At 45.6% G+C, this 20,482-nt stretch overlaps 1 pseudogene across 1 annotated transcript; it reads left to right on the top strand.

The window, feature by feature from the left end:
• Positions 1–7,685: 7,685 nt before the first annotated feature.
• Positions 7,686–19,248, top strand: LOC103881565 (annotated as a pseudogene). Its single transcript, XR_004181636.1, has 5 exons — positions 7,686–7,845; positions 9,065–9,424; positions 15,038–15,327; positions 18,026–18,299; positions 18,693–19,248. The product of XR_004181636.1 is annotated as a putative pregnancy-specific beta-1-glycoprotein 7 (transcript).
• Positions 19,249–20,482: the final 1,234 nt, after the last annotated feature.

Below are 20,482 nucleotides of genomic sequence, written 5' to 3'. Positions count from 1 at the left end.
CAGACTGCAGTCCAATTAAAAAAGGAAAAGGCAGAATCAGGTGTGGTGACACTTGCCTGTAATTCCAGCATTTTGGGAGTGAAAGTGGGCAGATCACTTGGGCCCAGAAGTTTGAGAAAAGCCTGGGATTACACCAGCCTGGGTGAAACCCCATCTCTACAGAAACAAAAACAAACAATTAGCTAGGCATGGGGGCACATGCCTGTGATTCCAGCTACTCAAGAGGCTGAGACAGGAGGATTACTTGAGCTCACAAGGTTGAGGCTGTAGTCAATTATGATCTCGCCACTGCACTTCAAGCTCGGTATGAGTAAGACACTCTCTCTTTAAATTAAAAAAAAAAAATACAGTAACAATAATGTTCTAAGGTGAGATCTAGTACAAAAACTGCATCTTATTCTGTGATGTTTAGATGCTATAATTAAAATAGAACATGGAGGTGTTTCCATAGGAATAGCTGACAGATTCTATACATTTTATGCAGCTGCATCATATTCTATTGTATAGATATAAGGTAATCTGTTGAATTAGCATCGTGCTGGTGAAAGTCTAGGTTGTTCCCAACATTTTGCTGTTAAACAAATAATACAGTGAATAACCCTGATTAGGTGTCATTTTTCATGGCTGGTAGTGTGATAAATTTTTCCCAGTCAACTTTGGGAGGCAAAAATATATATATTTTAAATTTTGACATGCATTAAGAAATTTTACTCTCCAAGGTTTGTACATATTTTTATATTCCAAGAAAAGTAGGGGAGGGTAATATCACCTCAGCTGCTCTCACACAAAACTCCTGAATGACAGGACATTTAGGGACACAGGCACAGGGCCATATCCCTGGTGCCCACACAGGGCAGGGGCATCTGGATCCTGGGAAGCTCCAGGAAAAGTGAGGATCCCCTCTAGAGGACACCCTGCTGAGGATCAGAAAGAGGCTAAGGAAGTCAAGAGATTACAGCAGGTCTTAAACCAGGGGAAAGTTCAAGTGGAGGGCACTAAGGTTCAAGGAGCAAGCTGAGGTGAGAAAGTGGTAGAGACTGATGGAAGGAGAAGGTAAAAAGCTCTAGGGAAGCTAGGGGAAGGCACATCAGGGCTCTCCACTCCTCCTCAGCATTGAACTTTGTAGTGGTCATGCTGGTGGGGCTCTGTGAGCTCTAGAATGTTCTACACTATCTGGGGACTCTACCCACTCAAGGCCAACAGGACTCCCTCCCCTAGCTCTGACAACCAGCAATGTCTCCAGACTTTGCCAAATGCTTTTCTCAATGAAAAATTTGGCCCTGGCAGAAGCATTAATCTGCATTAATCTATAAAAGCAAATCACCCCTAAAATCCATCACCTCTTGGCAGAAGATTTACAAGTGTGAGAGGGGTAAAATGGAGGTCTTCAATATCTACTGAAATGACTTTTACTTAATCAGTAATTTGATGTTCCAGAAGGCATGTTTAGAGGTGATGCCACATGGCTGCCTGTTCCTCACAGCAGAAACGATATGGGTTTTCCAAGGGTTTTAACCGTGAACTGGAAATGTCTATAATTGTGAAAGAGAATGACACCCATTGGGTTACATTAAAAAATTGATGTAGGAAATTCTGTAGATATTGGGAGAAAAAAATACACAATGTAAACCCAAACCCCATTCTGATTCTCTCACCATCTTAGGGCCATCTTGTCTATCTATGAATGGTAGCATAGAGATTTTTGTATATTTTCAAAATTGTATACTGTTGGATCATTTTTAAAATAGGAATAAATCCCAAACTGGATGAGGTAACTGGACACTGCTGGAGTCTCACTTTTGCCCAGGAGAGCTGACAACATCCTGCTCCCCCTGGCCTGGACACTGTCTGACTCAGGGGCCTAAATGCTCTCTTATTATGGAGAAAGAAGATGTTTTGAACATTCTCATCATTCACCCATTCACCTCTCACACCCGTTGACCTCTCAAACCTCTTCCTCACTCCTGAATTTCATTCTCAATTTACTGAGCTCCATTTCTGTCCCTCATCCATTTCAACATGTGGTGGGTCCAGGTGGTGGCTTCTGCCCATGGTTTTGTAAAAAACAAAAAAAAAACAAAAAACAAACAAGCAAACAGAAACAATGAAAAGACTTTCAAAATTGCTTTGCCTGAATCCTCCTTAAACTGACCTCTACCTGCAGCACCATGATCATACCAGCAGAGTTTGGACACTTTTTCGGGTAATCAGATGCTTTCCATCTCTCATTAGGAAATGTGACTCTCTCCACCCTGCATAAAGATTTCCCACTAGAAATCAACACAGAGATACTGCCTGTGTGTTCCCAAAGGAAATGGATTCTATAAGAACATGTGAAAGCTGCAATTATAGAAAAGACCACGTAAAACATGCATTATGTAGATGATTCTCACCATTCCTTTAAGAGATATACTGTAAAACATGACATTAATAATCATTCTAGAAGAATAAAGCATGCATACTGTTTTCTTAAATTAATTTTAATAAGGTGGTTCCTCCCATGTGCCCAGGCTGGGACTCTGAACAAAATTATCCATCTTCAGGGGCAATGCCTGAGAGGATGACATGGACTTAGGCCTGATATGCAGTCATTTCTGTCCACCCTGCCCCTGCTGGAGGACAGTACCAGCCCAGGGCCTAAATCTCCTGCTGAAGACCTGAGAGAGAAAATGGAATATCCAAAGCCTCTTACCTTTCTCCAGTCCGCTTGAATGGGTACTAGTGTAGTCCATTTGCCCCTGAGGACACCCACCTGCTGGTCTTTGGCTTTTAAGAGTCAGACCTCACTGGCTTCTCTGGGTCCCAGCTGCTTTCACTCTGCCGAGCCCTGCTCTTTCCCATGGGGTTCACTCCCCTTCCAGGCATGTCCTCCAGCTCCAGCTGACAGGTCAGCCAAACCAGAACCAAGAGAATCAACAAAGATTTCAATATCCAGTGTGTTCAGCACAGATCTAAACTGCACACACACACAAAAAAAGAAGTAGAGAGGCACACAGCTCCCCTGACAACATTGTGTCCCAAAGCAATGTCTTCTGTGCCCCTCATTAAGGAGTTCACTGTCTCTCACCACATAGGCAAGTGTTTCCAGGGTCTCTCAATTCCTCAACAGGAGGTAACACACATTTTAACCCAGTACCTCAGCAAAGGAAGTGGTGATAATTTACGTACTTGTGATAAAGTTCCTGAAAAGATCCCTAGACTGCAAATTTCCCCTCCAAAATATGACAGAAAAAGCTTTCCAATTGCAAAACATTGGCCTCCTTGCTGTTAAAAAAAGTACCCCTGAAAGAGCCAAAACAATTTTGCCAAAATAAATTGCAGAACTTGAACTTTCTTATTTGAAATCTCACAAAACATTACAAGTACTAAAAACAGAAACTGCTGGCATAAGAATACAAATAGGGCCTAAAGGGATAGAATTGAGAGTCCAGAAATAAACCCTCACCATTATAGTTCATTGCTCTTGCATAAGGGTGTCAAGATAATTTAATGGAGGAACAATCATCCTCTCAAATAACAGTGCAGAAACAGCTAGATAACCACACGCAAAACAATAACCTTAGAGAACTATGCTTCCAACCATATCAAACAATTATCTAAAAATGGATCAGTGAGTTAATTACAAGATCTATAACCATAAAGACATCTTAGAAAAAGACATAGGGGTGAAACTTAATGACCTCAAATGTGCAATGGATTCTCAGGTATGACCCAAATGCATGAGAAAGAAAAAGGAAAAATAGATAAATTGGGCTAAAGATGCAATCCTTTTGTGTATCAAAGATATTATCAAGAAAATAAAAAGACCAAACACAAAATGAGACATAATAGTTGCAAATCACAAAGACAATGGTTTCACGCCTAGAATATATAAAGAACTGCTACAACTCGATAATGAAAAGGCAAACCACCAATTTATATAAATGGTCAAAGGACGCAAATAGACATTTCTTCAAAGAATATATGCAAATCATCAAGAGGGACATGAAAAGAAACTCAACTGCATTAGTCATTAGGAAAATACAAAGTCAAAGCCACAATGAGATACCACACTACACCTACAAATATGGCTACCATTCTTTTCAAATGTTAAATAACAAGTGAAAGCCTTATGTAGAATTTGGAATCCTCATACATTGCTGGTGAGATTATAAAAATGTACAGCCACTAGGAGAAACAGTTGTGCTGTTCCTCAAGAAGCCAATCATAGAATTCTCATATGAAACAGCATCCATTCCTAGGTATATACCCAAAGAATTGAATCCAGGGACTCAAATAGGTACTCACATGGGAATGTTGATTGCAGCATTACTCACAATAGATAAAATATGAAAACAATCCAAGTGTTCATCAACACAATAAACAAATATGGTGAACATGCAACAGAATGTTAATCTGCCATAAAGAGGAATGAAGCTCTGACATCTGCTCGAACATGCATCGACTTTGGAAATATTACGCCTAATGAAATATGTCAGAAACTAAATAACATATATATATATATAATTCCATTTATATGAAACATCAAGAATAGGCAGATTCATAGAGACAGAGTAGAGATGATTAAGGTCTAGGGTGGAAAATACAGGGAGTTATTATTGTTTCAAAGATACAAAGTTTCAGTTTAAAAAGATAAAAGTTTTCTAGGAAAAATTGTGGTAATGGTAACTTAACACTGTGTATGTGGTTAATTCCACTTGAGTGCACATTTTAAAGTGGTTAAAACAGCACATTATTCACAGAACTGTGAAAAATCAATTTCTATTATTTAATTCACCCAGGCTAAGGTGTTTGTTATGGCAGCTGAAGCCCATGAATACATCATTTGACCCAGTGTTTTCCGTGAAACGTATCACTTTGTCAATCAAGTTAGCTGGAAGCTCCTCTCCCCAGAAGAACTTCAGGTCCCAAAACAAGAGCTCCAGCAGGGGTTCAACGAGGACAGATCCCACAGGGCAGCCTCGATATCAGGCTCTGGATGGCATGTGAGGCTATAATGGTACAACCACAACGTGAAAGTGTAAGTGTTTTTACTAGTTACAGACACTGGGGAGCACTCGACACACCTGGAGACCACAGATACAGAGGTCAGCGAGCCCAGGCAGGGAGGAGAGAAGAGAACGGTAAGCCAATGACTTTAGTAAGTCCAGGTGTTGTCTGACAGGTTTCCAGCAGGGAGCTTTAATGGATGTATTTAAAGCAAGCAGCAAACACTGAGACAAGGAGATCATGGTGTGACTGAGAAGGGGTCACTTTAAATGTGAGGACAAATGTCACAATTACCAGTTTAAAGAAATCAGATGGAGAGAGGGGAGCCCAGCACACCAAGCAGGAGAGATGCCTCTTAGATTTTATCGCTGGCCACCAACTGCAGCCACTTGAACCAGATACAGTATTGAAAACTGCCATGGTGAGCAAGGCCTGCCTCTGATGTGAGGTAAATAAATTTACACCTTAAAAAAGGAATGCCAAGGCAACATGACACTATGAGCACTCCTGACATCCAGGGACACCAGCAGGGTGTGGTACTGTGCCCTGGAGTCAGAACCCTGGGTTCTGGTCCCTGGGAGTGAGAAAATGAAAAGGACTTGTCCCTACTCCCCTGGCATTGATCCTCCCACCCTGCTGCTCCGTCTTCTGCTCCCAAGCCCATGTGCAGTGCTCAGCCCCAGACATCACTGCCCCCAGGGTATACACAGTGCCGCCTACTGCACACAAACACAAACCCACAGAAGGTGACAAAAATCTGCGTTCAGGACATCCGATCGTGAAAGAGGGAGAACGGTGAACGTATAGCCACAGAGACTGGGACTCACAGGACTGGAAGGTGATGGAGCTGTAACATAACATATGTGTGACCTCTTTGAAATGTGCAGATCGTTGTGGAATAAAACACGCAGCCTGGCCTGGGACTTCGGCCCCCCACACTTCCCTTCCAGTCCACCAGAGGTCGGCAGAGTCCCTCCAGCCTGGAGCCTTCCCAGGGGATGCCGACCTCCCTCAGCAGAACCTGTAGCCAAGCAGGGTCCACCCTCACCAGGGTCACCTCGGCCCAAGTCCTCAACGTCCTCCATGCTGCCCACACGGACTCTGTCAGCTCCTCCCTGACTTGGTGGCCGCCAACCTAACACCACTCCCTCTGCAGGCAGCTCCTGCCCCACACACCTGCTCCTTCCCTGGGCTCAGTTAAACAGACATCTCCCAGGGCAGCATTGGTGCACATAACGCCACACTGCGCGCTTTCCCCTGGTGACCTCCCTCCATCCTCATCAACTCTTCCTGTCACTGCTCCCTAAATGCCCGCCCCTCCTCCGTCTGTCCTGTTCTCTGGGGGCACCCCAGGCCAAGCCTAGCGGTGACACAGAACAGCGGCTGCCTGAGGTCCCACAGCCTCCCTGGGAATCAGTGAGGCACCCTGTGACCTGCCTGCCCGCTGCACCCCGTGGGGGCTCAGAGCGCATGTGATGGTCACACACAGGCACCACATAGGATGTGGCCACCTACCTACCCCCGGCTGTCCCTTGGGAAGACAGACCTCTCCTGTGTCCCTGCTGGGAGAAGGGGGTATCATGGCTCTTTGTTCCGAGAACACATCTCACCCCCACCAGCCTTCTCAGGTTTGAGCAACGTCCCTCCAGACAGGCTCTCTGGTGACTGCCTGCTCCTCCTCTACAGAGAGCATCTTGGCCAGGTGAAAACCCTCAGGACAGACCCCTGGGTATGTCAGCACATGGAGGGCTGAGCCCATCACGACCACGGAGTAGGTCGGGATGAATCTCTCCAGCTCTGAGCCCCTGCTCTGTCCCAGGCTCCCCTTCCGGTACCTCAACGAGCCATGTTCCACGGGGTTCCTGGGTAACTCCCCACTTCCTCCTGCACCACCACGGTGAAGGTATGGTGACCACAGTACAGTCAGCTGGGCAGAGAAGAGAGGACACCAAAGATGGTCAGGAAGAAATGAGAAACCCTGAGCCCCAGCTCAACCACCAGTCCCCAGGGAGCAATACAGTGACTGAGAAATGTCCTTTGACCATGGGACTCACAGCCCCCACTCAGCAACCACCACAGGCCTCTCCTCCCAAGAGGCATGAGAGATTCACCCTGCACACCTCCAGGAAGGACAGTTTCCTCTGAGACACCCAGGTCCTGAATGTCCATCCTTGGAAGCTGCAGCCAAGCTAGACACAATTAGAGAAAGGAAGGGTCCCTCTCACCAGACGCCACACAGCTCACCCACAGCACAATGGGGTGTCACTGTAACAGGGATCTGGTACAGCTCCAGCCTCCAGCACTGAAGAGGAGAGCCAGTTGGGGATGAAAGAGGGCAAAGGGCGTGAATGTGCACCCGACCCAGAGCCATGGGGACAGCAGGAAGCTGAGACCCAGGACTGTGCTTGCACAACCGACAGGGTATGTGTGTGACCGTGTGTGTCTGTGAGTGTCTCTTTTTTGTGTGTATGTTTGTGTTTCTGTACATAGTGTGTGCCGAGGTTTGGTGACAGAATCACTGCTGAAAAAGGCAGAGGCCTCCACAATTCCCAGGTACCTGACACACAGACAAAAGGAAAAAGAGAAGGAGGGACAAGGAGGCAGGACTGAGAGGGGAGGGGACAGAGGGGTGTCCTGGGCACAGACGCCGCCCATGAGCCTGAGACGTGCTCGTGCCCAGGAAGAGGCTCAGCACAGAAGGAGGGAGGACAGCACAGCTGACAGCCGTGCCCAGAAAGTTTCTGGATCCCAGGCTCATCTCCACAGAGGAGAACACGCAGGCAGCACAGGCCATGGGGCCCCTCTCAGCGCCTCCCTACACACTGCACATCACCTGGAAGGAGCTCCTGCTCACAGGTGAGGAGAGAACTTCCTCGGAGAGGACAGGAGGAGGAAGCAGAATGATTGGATGGGGTTTGCTGGAGAGGATGGCATTCTAAAAAATAAAAGTCAGCACTTTAAGAGGCTGAGGTGTTTGGATCATGAAGTCAGGAGTTCAAGACCTGTCTGGTCAACAAAGTGTAGCCCTGTCTCTACTAAAAATACAAAAACTTAGCCAGGTGTGGTGGTGTGATCCTGTAATCCCAGCTACTTGAAAGGCTGAGGCAGGAGAATTGCTTGAACCTGGGAGGCAGAGGTTTCAGTGAGCAGAGATTGTGCCGCTGCATGCCAGCCTGGGTGACAGTATGAGACTCTGTCTTAAAAAAAAAAAAAAATAGAGGAAATAAGGCTGTGTTGGAGCCTGCGTAGGGGAACATATACCACAGAGGGTCAGGGGTCAAAACACGAAAATCACATTGAACTGGAATTGGTAAGAGGTAGGAAAATCTCACGTGTTCTCTTTTCCTGGTTAATCATCACTGGCCACCACATTTTGAAAAATGATAATAACTATTATCAGATGACACTTCAAATGAAAATATAAGCAGGACATGAAACACTGTCCTCAGCAAAAAAACTCAACCATTGGGTAAAGAAAATAAAAACACCCCAGGCATGGAGGGTCCTTGGAACTCTCACATCTACAGGAGTCTGCAGCCTGTCCCAGGCACTGGGGTGCAACCCAGATCACAAATGTCCCTGTCCTCACGGAGCTCATGCTCTCATGGGCAGGAAGGCAGACATGCAAAGAGATCTGGAATGTGAGGTCAGGTGTTGACAAGAGCTCCAGAGGGAGCAGAGCAGGGAAAGGTCAGAAAGGGAAGACCCAGGGTCTCTGAAGGAGGTATCAGGAAAGAAGTCTAAGGATGCCCTGATGTGAGCAGGACCTGAGGGCAGTGTGGAGGGAGCCATGCAGATCCCTGGGGAAGAGGATTCCAAAGAGAAAAATGCAGAGGTCAGAAGGGTTGAAGGAATGGGGGTCGTGCCACTGACCTTGACCCAGTAGGACAGTAGGACACAAACATACAATCACATACACACAAAAAAGGGGTGTGTGTGTGTATGTGTGTGTGTTTGTGTGTGTGTGTGTGTCTTCAAGGCTGATGATTGAAGAGATCATCTCAGGATCGAGGGCCCCATGTTTTCCCCCAATACATAGGTCTCAATATTGACTGATGCTCTCTCCACCTCCTAGCATCATTTTTAATCTTCTGGAACCCGCCCACCACTGCCCAAGTCATGATTGAAGCTCAGCCAACCAAAGTTTCTGAGGGGAAGGATGTTCTTCTACCTGTCCGCAATTTGCCCCAGGAAGTTGCTGCCTATATCTGGTACAAAGGGCAAATAATGGACTTCCACCAATTCATTACAGCATATACAATAGACACTGAAAGAATTATATTTGGGCCTGCATACAGTGGACGAGAAACAGTATATTCCAATGGATCCCTGCTGATCCGGAATGTCACCAAGAATGACACAGGATCCTACACCGTAAAAATCAGGAAGCCAGCTGAGGAGACTAAAGGAGTAACTGTACATTTCACCTTATATCGTGAGTGATTCCACATGATCCCTGGGTGTTGGGGTGCGGGGTCACTTCTACTTTGCACACACAGGATTATCAGGCCTAGGCTGTGCCTGTGTCCCTCTCTGCGTTATATCCCATGTTGGGGTTTTGGCATTTAGTGCAGGATACACACAGAGGAGACAAACTTCAACAGATCAGAATTCCTTTCCTGCCTCCAGACCCTGCAGACACTTGCTGCACAGGAAGGACAGTCTGATGTGGGGGGGGGGGGTGTTCAGCAGGAGGAGATCAGTCTCAGCCAAGCACCTCATGTCCTCTTCATAAACTTGACCCTGAGAAAGACCCTGGAGAACTGAGCAGGGCTTTGCCTAAGAGGCCCCTTGAGATACTCTCAGAGAAGCTCAGTCCTAGAAGCCTCAATCCTAGAACCTGTCCCTAAATCCTTACTCCAGATAAAGCTGAGGAGCCTGTGCCACGGCTGGGTTGTGGCAGGGCTTACTGGAACCAAGGATTTACCAGCTGTCTGAGGACTGTGTCTCCTGGAGCTGCTCACTGCCAGGGCTCAGCCCTCAGAGCCTCATCTGGGCAAGGACAGAGCTTTCTTCACCTGAGACTCAGAGTGGAGAGGACAGAAAGACAAGCTTTGTAGGCCATAGGCCAACTGTCTTGTGAGGCTTAGGACACTCCATAGAAAGTCTAATGTCCCCAGAAGCAGAAACAGAAGAGAGAAAATGTACCTGGCAGCAGCTTGTCCACAGGGATCTGACCTAAAGGTGCTCTCTCATGGAAGTGAGTAATAATAAATGCTGTTTGTGTGAATACCTCCACTGTGCCAAGCATTAGGTCACGTGACTGTGAAGAATTTACAATTTATTCACAGATAGCATGAAAAGCCACAGTCCATTTGCCATTTAGCTTATTTGACTGAGAGAAAACTGAGGCACAGGAAGGTACAGTCACTGAACCAGAGTCACACAAACACAAAAGGCAGATCAGGGTCACATGAGGTCTGTCTGCAGCCACAGGCCCATCCTCTCCTACACCAGAAGTGAGGGCTTATTTTTTGGCTCAAATCCTCTCTTCTTAGGCATCGAAACCTCAGAGGAGTGAGAGCAAATGGTCAGCTGATTAGTGTGTTCTCCAGAACTAAATCACCTGCGTCAACCATCAGAGTCAGTGCAAAATATGTCCAGATCTCCCCCTCAGATCTTAACCCCTATCCCTGAACCTGAAATCCTGCGTTTTCCAAAGTGTCCATGTCACTGGTATGACAGGATAAAAGAGAGGACCTTGTTTGTTTTCCCCACCCACACCCTGCACCAGCACAGGCGCAGTGAGAGACACACCCTCAGGTGCTCTCACATAACAAATGAAGGAATTGAATGAAGAAATGAATGATCCATAACCTCTGTAGAGACTGGATCTTGAATGCAGAATCCTACGAAGTTCTAGCCACACCTGTCCCTTGTTCTTCAGAGACTGACACCCATGTTTCATCCCCCCACTACCTCTTGCCCCTAAAGACACCCCACCTCATGTAACTCTGAAGCTCCTTGGGCACTGGAGGGTTTTCAGGGCTCCCTGGTCCTGGACTGTGGAAATGGGGACACCTAGTCCCGGGGGTCTCTGAAGTCACTGTAGGCCCCACTGTTCACTGCCATGCTGTCTCTGCCTTGCTCTGCTTCTCTGTGTCCCTCATCTTTCTCCCACTTCATTCTACCTGGCAAGCCCTGTCCTGCACAGCTTCTTCCTCCACCCCTAGGCCTTCCCCAGGCACTCCCTCTAACTAGGCTGACTGTTCTGTTCCCTTCCTGCTAACACTGTGGAACGGCCCACCTCCCAGGAAATGGGAAAGGCACAGAAGTCACCCGGAGTTGCCACTCCTGCCAGGCTTCATCTTGAGCCAGTGTCCCCAGGTCACTAAGAGAATAAGCTTCTACTGTATCCCCACCCAGGGCTCTTTCCTTGGTGAGGCTGTTCTGTGGACAAGACCATGGAACATGGATAGACAACTCCTCCATCCACTCTTACAATTCCCAGACAAGTTCTTCTGGCCTCCTGCACAAACAAAACCAATTTATCCAGAAGGTGATTTGCAGTAAAGAAAGATTTTAATGACTCCAAGTCTGCCAAACAGGAGGATGGAGGTTTATTATTACTCAAATCAGCCTCCGTAGTGGATCAGGGGTTAGAGATTTTCAAGGATAGTTTCAGGGGCACAGGAGTAAAAAATGGGTACTGCTGATTTTTTGAGGATGGAATCATGCGGGCGGAGGGAAATGATCTGTTTGTGCTTGAATCTGACTCTAGATGGGGACCACGTGACTGGCTGAGTCATTAGTCATGGGTATGGATGAGATCAGCGGGTTGCCAGAATGCAAAGAATGAGAAAGACCATTCTTTCTCAAAAGACCAATCTCAGGTTCTACAATAGTGATGTTATCTATAGCAGCAATTAGTTACAAATTTTGTAAACTCTGACCAAATGACATTTAAGCAGTAAGAGATTATAGAAACTGTGCCTCCATTTTAGCAGAATTCAGTTCCCTCCTATAATCTTAGTCTCATGGTCTTTCACCAGTTTTACAAAGGCAATCCCTGGGCAAAGTAAGGGTATTAGTTTTATGGAGGAAATATTTTTCTTCCTTCAAAATTACACCATAAACTAAATTCCTCCCATGGTTAGCCTGGTCTATGTCCAGGAATGAGTGAGGACAGCCAGCCTGAGACTAGATGCCAGATGGAGTCAGACATGCCAGTTTGCTGTCACTGTTGTAATCTTTGCACTGACTCACCAGGGTGTCAGAGGCTGGACAGGCCTGCTGTTTTCCAAGCCCATGGGCTGATTTCACCCATTTCATTCGTGACTCCATCCTCAACCTACCATGGAGCTCACATTCTCCAGTCACTTCCTAGAGACTTTTGGTTTCTTGTCAGGCATATAACAAGCTTCAAATTTGTCACTCGCTTCTAAGAGTAAGTAAAAAGCTGAACAAACTCAAAAGTCAACAACTCGTTAAAATCCCTCAGAGATGGCCAGTCACAGTGGCTCACGCCTGTAATCCCAGCACTTTGGGAGGCCGAGGTGGGTGGATCACGATGTCCGGAGATCACGACCATCCTGGCTAACATGGTGAAATCCCGTCTGTATTAAAAATACAAAAAAATTAGCCTAGTGTGTTTCCGGGCACCTGTAGTTCCAGCTTCTCTGGAGGCTGAGGCAAGAGAATGGTATGAACCCGGGAGGCGGAGCTTGCAGTGAGCTAAGATCGTGCCACTGCACTCCAGCCTGGGCAACAAAGCGAGACTCTGTTAGAGTTCTGTTAGAGAAATGAAGAATACTTTTGATGCTTTCTGGTAGAATGCACACAGCTGAGGAAAGAATCCCTAACTTGAGGATGTTTCAATAGAAACTTCCAAAACTGAAACAGGAAAGTTCAAAAAGAGTGATGGAAAAAAAAGTGGAACAACATATTCAACTTCATATGTAACATTTTGTACTGACAATTGCAATTTTTAAATGTTGTAGTTGTGGGACAACTACCAAGGCTGTAACACACACGTAATGGGAATACTGGTGGTTTTGGGGACCTGTTGGTGGTGGCCAGGTGGGTGCTATCTGGCGGTTTTACTGCCTGTGGCACATATGATTGTTTCCTCATGATGATGCCATTTTCATAAGTTGGGGTTCTTCGTGTGGGAGGCACATGAGCCATTAGCGTCTCACTTGGACTCTTCCTAATTCACACAAACTGAAACTCGAGTTGTATTTCCTGAGGTTGAGAGAAAATGAAGAAAGCATTTCACATACCTGTTTTCGGCTCTTCCCCATTTTTCCTAACTCTACACAGAAATTAGAAACAGGAAGCTCTTTCTATATTTACTAACACAACACTCATCACTTCTTTTAATTCAGCATCATTCCTCCCTTTAAGTAATTGACACACTGACCAGTTCTGTCCTTTTAACGGGACTCTCTCTACTAAAGGACTTGCTAATTTCAAATCATCTTTGGCATCTTTCTTTGAGCATGTGATCCTGCTGGAATTCATGGCACACCTAAAATTTAATTGGGTGTCAAGACAAATACTGCTATCAGCAATTGATCCTAGATGTTTGGACTATCAGTAAAACTTTCCACTTATGACAACATTTTAATGTTTCCCCCAAATCTTTTTTTGTTTAGTTACTAGAGTCAGAACATAACATGAGTTCTAAACTCTTGACAACATTTTATGCAAAAATTACAGTATTACAAATTGAGCATCCCAAATCCAGAAATCCAAAATCTGAAATGCTCCAAAATCCAACACTTCCGACCACTGATGTGATGCTAGAAAGAAGTGCTCACTGGAGCATTTTGGATTTTAAATTTTTCAGAGGTAGGATGCTAAACCAGTATATCTACGGCAAATATTCCAAAATTAAAAAAAGTTAGAAATCCAAAACACTTGGTTTTAAGCATTCTGCATATGGAACACTTTATCTGTATGAACTATAGGCATGAAGCTGTACTGGAGATCTCCTGAACCTCTTCATCCTGCGTAACTGAAACCGCACACCCACGGAACAATGCCCTATTCCCCCGACCCCAGATCCTGGAAACTATTATTCTACTCTCCGATTCATTCTGGAATCCACTGAGATGAGGTACATAGAGTAGTCAAACTCACAGAATCAGAGAGTGGAATGTCTAATGAGAGAAAGTATCTGCAAGACTTCTTCCCAAACATTGGTCTAATAGCCACCAAACCCGTGTGGTCCATGAGGGCCAGATTTCCATCATCACTTCAAGTTCGGCCTTTCCACCAATCAGTTCTGCATTTGCAAACATCCACATGTATTTCTAGAAAGATACACATGGTAATCACCTGCCCTCTACAAGGGGAAGGGAACATCATGGATACAGGACAGGGAACGTGGTCTTGGTCCAAAGCTATCAGCTCTTGCCTGTCGCCTTCACTTTTTGTAGGTCATCCCATGGACTCTGCTCTATCTTTAGAGATCACTGGCTCAAGTCAGTTCACTATGAGACAGCTGGGAATACTGCCCCAACTTGTGGCTCCACTGCCTGATGACTGAACTGACCTCCAGGCTTGACTCTGGTCTCCCCTGTGTTATTTCTACTGAAGTACACAATCACAGGCCAGGCTTCCCAGTACCCAAAGGGTTTAAGGACAATGGGAAGTTCCATCATCTATCTGTAGGATGTCCTTGGAAAGCGAAGGTGCAGAGAAAGCATACCTTGGGGGACAAAGTAAGACTGAAACTAAGAAGATTCCAGCACTGCATGCTCCAGGTGAGGACCCCAAGGTGGGCTAGGCAGGCAGTTGGAAAGTGAGGGACTCAGAGAGGCACCAGGGGCTGTGACTGCTGGTCCCATATCTTTCCATGACCCAATGCTGCTGTTCAATTCACACTTGAGAAAGTCTGTGCTTCTCCCACATAAAGCAGGCAGCCTCACAATCTCTGAGCCCTCAGATTGCCATGCATCTGTCTTGTAACACACACTCCTGCCATGGGCTTTTAAGAACTGGGGTAGGCTTAGAGGTGGGAAAGGCTATCTCTGATTGAAAAATGTCTTTGGGGGAATCAAAGGTACCACACAGGGCAATCTTCTCTCTGTTATCTGCACAGTGGAGACTCCCAAGCCCTCCATCTCCAGCAGCAACTTAAACCCCAGGGAGGCCGCAGAGACTGTGATCTTATCCTGTGATCCTGACACTCAAGACGCAAGCTACTCGTGGTGGATAAAAAGACAGAGTCTCCGTAACGGTCGCACGTTGCAGCTGTCCAAAAACAACAGGATCCTCATTCTATTTGTTGTCACAAAGGATACTACAGGACCCTATGAATGTGAAATGAAGAACCCAGTGAGTTCCAGCCGCAGTGACCCCGTCACCCTGAATCTCCTCTGAGTATCTTCTGTTCCTCTGTGAGCCAGGCTGCCATCCCAAATACACATGGCCAGAGGCCAGGCCTCCCAGTCCCTCTCAGGTGCAAGTACAGAGACTTTTACCCCTGGACATCAAAGCTGGCCATGACTACTAAGAGTAGGCTTATACTTGATCAACAGTGGGAGAGAAAAGACTGCTCCTGTCATGGGAGAATCAGGTTCCACAGCTTATGATAGGAAAAACAGGTGAGTGCCTCAGGTTCCAGACCAGTGAATACAGCAGGGATTTGGCTGGGACTTTAATGTTGTGACTTAGCTCACAGGGTCACTGTGGCCCTTCCACAGACCAGGATTTTCCCTTCCCTTTGACAACATCAGCTGTGACTTTATTCTCTTTGCTCCAGATGACCTGGATGCCCCCACCATTTCTTCTGCATACACCTATTACCATACAGGGGAAGTCCTCAAGCTATCCTGTCTCACAGACTCTCACCCACTGGCAGAGCATTCTTGGCTGATTGATGGGAAGTTCCAGCAGTCAGCACAAGTATTCTTTATGCCCCAAATCACTAAAACATATAGAGGGTGCTATATCGGGTTCATCCATAACTCAGCCACTGGCGGAAAAAATCTCATAATCAAGAGGATCATAGTCCCTGGTAAGTGGATCCCTGGAGCATTGGCAATATGTTTTCCAGTGAATCCTATCTGGCTATCAGGGAAGAGCCGTGTGTCCTCTGCAAAGGGAGAGGGAAAATCAAAATCCCAGGACAGGTAATATGTTTCTGCTTCAAAACCACCAGCTTTTGCCTGTACCCTTCACTCATTCTAGATCATTCTTTAGAGTATGCACTAACAATGAACAAATTCTTTCTGAATTTCCATTCACATTAACATCAAAAAGAATAAAATATTTTGGAATAAGTTTAACCAAAAAGGTCAAAGGGTTATACCCTGAAAACTACAAAATATTACTGAAAGAAATTAAAGACAACATCAAGATATGGAAAGACATTTCATTTTCACGGATTGGAAGAATCAATATTGTTAGGAAAGCAATACTACCCAATGTGAGCTCCAGATTCAACACAACTGCTACCAGAATCCCAGTAACATTTTTTGCAGAATTACAACAATCTGTCCTAAATCTGACCTGACAGGCTCTTATTAATGATGGCCACAAGAGAGACACTGAGAAAAAGATGCAACCATGAAAAGGTGGAAACTTTTGATGACATAGAAAATAGCAATCAGTCTCTCTCACATATCAAAGCCTTCAAAAATATACGAGTGCAGCATGGCCAGTATGGAATTGCCCAAAAACTAATCACCAAGCTAGAAATGTGGTGAGAGAAAAAAAAAAAAGAGCAAGAATTTATTTGGCTTATCACCTCCCACTTTGGCGTACTAATCTGATACTGAAAAGAAATGTTCACTGGAGCATTTCAGATTTTGAAACCTTCAGATTTGGAATGCTAAACCAGTAACTTCACGACAAATATTTCAGAATCAAGAAATGTCAGAAATTCAAAACACTTTTTGCCCAAAGTCTTATGCATAAGAAATACTCAATTTGTGAGAATTGTAGGCATCAAACTGTACAGCAGATCTCTAGAACCTCCCAGTCTTGTATAACTGAAACTGCACACACATGAACAACTTCTGATTCTCCCCACTCACAGTTTCTGGCAACCAACAGTCTCTTCTCAGATTCACTCTGGAATCCACTTACATGATGTCCCTAGAGTAGTCAAACCCATGGAATCAGAGAGTAGAGGGTCCAATGAAAGAAAATATTTGCAAAATTTCTCCCCAAATTTGTCTCATATCCATCAAACACACATGGTCCATGAGGACCAGATTTCCAGCAGTTCATTCCCACCCTTTCCACCAGTCAGTTCTGCATTTGCAAATGTCCACATGTATGTCTGGAAAGATCCACGTAGTCCTCACCTGCCCTCTGCAGAAGGAGAGGAAACTTAAAGAACCCAGAACAGGGAACATGGTTCTGCTTCAGGGTCACCAGCTCTTGTCTGTCCCCTTCACTCTTTCTAGATCATTCCTTGCACTCTGCTCTATCTTTGGAGGTCACTGGCTCAAGTAAGTCATCATGAAACACCTGCAGAAAACTGCCCCACCTTGTGCCTCCACAGCCTGATGAATGAACTGACCTCCAGGCTTGACTCTGGTCTCCCCTGTCTTATTTCTGCTGAAACATCCAGTCCCAGGCCAGGCTGCTCAGTATCTTCAGGGTTTCAGGACAATGGGAAGTCCCATTATTACTCATCTCTAGAATGTCCTTGGAAATGGAAGCTGCAGAGAAATCACATCTAGGGGGGCAAAGTAGGATGGAATTTGGAAGGGGCCCAGCAGTTGCACATTCCAGGTAAGGAACCCAAGGTGAGCCAGCCAGTCAGTTGATTATAGAGGGACTGGGAGGGGTACGAGGGGCTGTGACTCCCACTGATGTGTCTGTCCATGACCCAACACTGCTGCTCAATTCACACTTGAGAAAGTCTGTGCTTCCCTAAGACAGAGCAGGTGGCCTCACAGTCTTTGAGCCCTTAGATCATCATGCATCTGTCTTGTGACACACGCACCAGCTATTGACTTTCAAGGACTCGGGTGGGCTGAGAGGTGGGAGATGCCAACTCTGATTGAAAGATGCCTGTGGAGGAATCAAAGGTGCCACACAGGACGAACTTCTCTCTGTTATCCACACAGCGGAGCTGCCCAAGCCCTACATCACCAGCAACAACCTTAACCCCATGGAGAATAAGAATATTGTAGCCTTAACCTGTGAACCTAAGACTCAGGGCTACACCTACTTGTGGAGGGTAAATGGTCAGAGCCTCCCGGTCAGTCCCAGGCTAAAGCAACCCGGTAAAAACAGGATCCTCATTCTAGCCAATGTCACAAGAAATGACACAGGACCCTATGAATGTGAAATACGGGACCGAGTTGGTAGCATCTGCAGTGACCCAGTCACCCTGGATGTCCTTTGTATCTTTGGTTCCTCTGTGGGCCAGGCCACCAGCTAAAATTCAAACAACCAGAGGCCAAGCATCTCAGTCTCTCAGGTCCAAGTATAGACATTTTATCTCTGGACACCCGAGCTGGCCATGACTCCCTGCCCTGGGGAAACCTGGGTAGGCACAGCCTTAACCAAGAATATAAGGGGAGGGGCTGCTCTTGTCATGGGAGACTTGGGGTCTACAGCCTGTGATGGGAGAAACAGGTGAATACCTCAGGCCTCGTCTCAGTGAACACAGAAGGGTTTTGGCTGGGTCTTGAGGGTGTGTCTTGACTCAGAGGGACACTGTGTCCCTTTAAGAGACCAGGAGCATCCCCTTCCCTCAGACAACATCACCTGTGGCTTTATTCTCTTTACTACAGATGGTCCACACATCCCCAGGATTTTCCCTCCAAGTACCTATTACCATTCAGGAAAAACCCTCTACTTGTCCTGCTTCGCGGACTCTAACCCACCGGCAGAGTATTGTTGGACGATTGATGGGAAGTTTCTGCAATCAGGACAAGAGCTCTCTATCCCCCGAATTACTACAGAGCATAGCGGGCTCTATGGTTGCTCTGCTCGTAACTCAGCCACTGGCAGGGAACATTCCACATTCAAGAGGATCAAAGTCTTTGGTAAGTGGATCCCTGCATCATTGTCAACAGGGTTTTAGGTGGAGTCTATCTGGCTTTCAGAGAAGAGTCAGGAAAACATTTTTATTCCCAGCCTGTGCCCCACGGGCAGAAGCAAATCCTAAATTCTCCTCCTGAACCCTCCTAATTTGTCTCTACAGACTCTCTTCTCTGATTTTAGTAATTTTAATCTTCTCTCTTTTTTTCTTAGTCAGTCTAGTTAATGGTCATCAATTTTGTTGATTTTACTTTGAAGAATCAAATTTGGTTTCATTAATTTCCTCTATTCTTTTTCCATTCTCCATTTTATTTTTATCCACTCTAATCCTTATTGTGTCCTTCAATCACTGTGCTTGGGTTTAGTTTGTTCTTCTTTCATATCCTGAAGTAGAAGAGAGCTTGTTTCATACCATTCTTTTAAAGGTTTCATGCAGTCAATGAAACAAGATGCCACACACAGACGAACCAATGTCAGCTGCTATATTACTACCATCATCATTAGCCTTGAGGTCAAATAGTCCTAGAATCAAATCTCAGATCCACCTATTACTAGCCATATGACACCAGGAGAGATTTTACACTACTCTAAGCTTGTGTCTTTTCATTGGCAAAATGGAAATAATGTCTACCTGACAGGGTTACTGTGTGAATTAAATGAGGTACAGGTAAAGTATTTAGCACAGGACCTGACACATAGGACGTGCCCCTCAACAGTACCTATTTCCATATATATATAGAAAAAGAGGTACCACATAAAACACTAGGACATGGTTACTGACTACTTGTGGGAGAGAAAGGAAAAAAGCTAAGTGCAAGGAATCAAGCCTGGTATGTTACTTTTTACCAACTGAGATGCATCCAGGTTGGGATTGGACATATGAGGTAGTTTATCATGGAAGATACCTGTGAGGGAAGGTGGGGCAGGCATGAAGGTAGTATGGGAGAACCCACAGACCCCTATGCAAAGCTGACTCCTGTGTTAAGGAAAGAGAAAGAAGTTTTAGGTATCAGTGCAGTTCTAAGAGAGTTTTTGCAAGGCTGATGTGGAGTCCTCCAACCAGTCACCCATTAAAGTTAAAGAGAGCCTCAGAGAACTAGGCTTGCTTTCACACCCTTGCTGGGAGCCTGTGGGAAGGAAGCTTTCTGTGCAAAGGAGGTTGTGAACTTGAAATGCACTGACCTGGGCCTTCTGTCAGTCAGGTCCCTGCCATGGAGACCTGGCATGGTCTGATTCATGGCTGCCACAACAGAGACACTGAGAAAAAGATGCAACCATGAAAAGGTTGAAAGGTCTAAAGTTCTAATGACATAGAAAATAGCAATCAGCCTTTCTCACATCTGAAAGTTTTCTGAAATATCTGAGTGCAGTAGAGAATTGACAGAGGACTGATCACCAACCTAGAAACATGGTGAGGGGGAAAAGAACTGCAAGAATATAATCATCTCCCATCAAGTTTCCAACAGAAATAATGTATTCCTTGAAGAAACAATTATAGAGTACCTCATGTTACATGCTTGTTCCTGAGGCTCCCCCCTGT

Source organism: Papio anubis, unplaced genomic scaffold (assembly GCF_008728515.1).
Source record: "Papio anubis isolate 15944 unplaced genomic scaffold, Panubis1.0 scaffold441, whole genome shotgun sequence".
In the NCBI taxonomy this organism is placed as follows: domain Eukaryota; kingdom Metazoa; phylum Chordata; class Mammalia; order Primates; family Cercopithecidae; genus Papio; species Papio anubis.
The sequence above is the reverse complement of the archived record's forward strand: the minus strand, read 5'-3'. Positions and strand labels throughout refer to the sequence as shown.